Source organism: Sorex araneus, chromosome 5 (assembly GCF_027595985.1).
Source record: "Sorex araneus isolate mSorAra2 chromosome 5, mSorAra2.pri, whole genome shotgun sequence".
Taxonomy (NCBI): domain Eukaryota; kingdom Metazoa; phylum Chordata; class Mammalia; order Eulipotyphla; family Soricidae; genus Sorex; species Sorex araneus.
Window position 1 is genome coordinate 205229937 of NC_073306.1, and position 2459 is coordinate 205232395.

Sequence of the window (2459 nt, forward strand, 5' to 3'; positions counted from 1 at the left end):
GAGAGAGAGAGAGAGAGAGAGAGAGAGAGAGAGAGAGAGAGAGAGAGAGAGAGGGAGGGAGAGAGAGAGACAGAGACAGAGATAGAGACAGAGACAGAAACAGAGAAAGAGAGAGGCAGGCAGTGGGAGTGGGAAGGGAAACTGGGGACATTGGTGGTGGGAAATGTGCACTGGTGAAGGGATGCATGTTGGAACGTTGTGTGACTGAAACCTTGGCAAGCAGACAGAACAAAACAGAAAAAGACAAAGTAGTGGACATAGATGGTAGAATCAATATTGCTTTCGGAGAAGAAAATAGGGGGAAGTGAGAGAAGCATGAAAAGAATTAAGGAGCAGAGAGATAGTATAGGGGTTAAGTTGCGGCCAACCTTGGGTCTATCCCTGGCCACATATGGTCCCCTGAGCACCACTAGGAGTGACCCCTAAGTACAGAGACAGGAGTAAGCTCTGAGGACTACCGTCCCCAAAACCAAAAACAAAAACTGAGTCCTTCATAGTGTTGGTAAGAAGACAAAAATCACAATATTCCTATATAGTGCAATTTGTTCCAAATTTTAGCCACCCGTGAAGGAGTAGGGTTAACTAGGTGGCTCACATAAAGCAGGAGAGAGGGGAGAGGGGAGTCGACTGCTTCCCCCTCTCCCAGCTCAGCACCTGGGCGTGGGCCTGGGAAATGGAGGCCTGATGAGAGTCTGCGATGAGCCCCGCATCAGTCCTTGATCTGCGTCTTTTCATGTGTTTTGTTGTGGTGTGGGGAGTGGTCCCTGCCACCTGATTTCTTAGGACTGAGGAGTTTCTCTTTGTAGGAAAGTCCTTAATTTTTTTAAATTAATTTTTCTCCCCCCACCCCATACACACCCCTCATGGTACTCAGGGCTTACTCCTGGCTCTGTGCTCAGGGATCACAGGAGGCCTGTCAGAAAGCCACGGAGATGCAGAATCTGTGGCAGAAAGGCTGCTGTGTGTCTGGGAGGAGAGGGACCAAGGATGCTCAGACAAAGACTCTCCTAGGAACTCAGGACCAGACAACCAGAAGGTCAATGCTTTCTTCCCCAGGAAAAGCCCCATTAATTCCTACTTGTATAAAGAGATTGGGACAAAGACCGTCTTTGACTACCTCTCTCCTTTCATATTTTTTTTTTAGAACAAATAAACTTTTCTCACTTCACTATTTCTCTCTTCTGTAATTCTTTTCTGTAAGGGAAGGCGACAGACCTGGGAATGTCAAGGTAAGATTTAGGATTTTCTGGGCCAGAGTGATAGTACATCAGTTCGGGGGGTGCTTGACTTGCATGCGGCTGACTGGGTTCATTTGTTTTTGTTTTCGGGCTACATCTGGCGATACCCATGGGTTACTCCTGGCTTTGCACTCAGGAATTACTCCTGGCATTGCTCAGGGGACCGGGGCCATATAGGATGCCATGCCGTGACTGAACCAGGGCTGGCTGTGTGCAAAGCTAATGCCATACCTGTTATACTATTGATCCCTGGCACCCCATATAGTCCCCCAGAGACCCTGAGATTCAATACCTTTTGTATTAAAGAACTTCATGCCTTTGCACTTATTTAGGTTCCAGACAATGTTCGTCTCAACACACATCACCAGGCTCTCTACCTCTAGCCTGCAACAGAAGGATTAAATAAATGATGGCATTTTCTCATCATTTGCACTAATCTACCTCTAAAATAAAAGTATGAGGAGTTCTCTGAACTTACATGGGAAGACTCCTGGGATAAGTGAAAAAAATCAACTGCTGACTAATATTGGATAATAATAGTAACATAGAGTGTTATCTTTTGTGAAAACAGGCAAGAAATGATAAATAAAATTAACTTACTTTTATTTGAAGAAAAAAAACACTCTATACGCAACCAGTGAAAACAATTACATATAAAGGTACAGTGATGATATAATTTGGTATCCAAGTGGAAGGGTTTTATAATAAAAGGATATTTTTAATTAATAATTCCTCTAGGGGCAGCGATGTTAAATGGTACTGAACAAGATGACGTATGACAATCTGCATGTAGGAGGCAGATTGGGAATATCTAATGATCATTTACAGAAGTACCAGCCTCTGATCAACCGGGGAAAAATACAACTTGGGGGTGGGGGCTGGAGAGATAATACTGCGGGGAACATGCTCGCCTGGCACCCGAGTGGCCGGTCCCATCCCCGGCAACCCATTCGGTTCCTGAGCCAGGAGTAAGCGCTAATCACACCTGGCCCGCCCCCGCCAGGTAAAGGCGGCTTTAGAGCGCGAGGAACGTTCAAGCACAGACCCGACAGACGGAACTCAAAGCCAGGGCGGTAGATTTCCGTCCCGAGCATTTCCTGGCGTTGCACCCGCCCCTTTGGCGTTCACCCGCCAATCCCACCCGGGAGCCAGCGAGCCTGACCCCGCCGGAGAGACGTGGGCGGGGCCTGAGGCTGGAGGGAGCGGCGTCGTCGAGGGCAT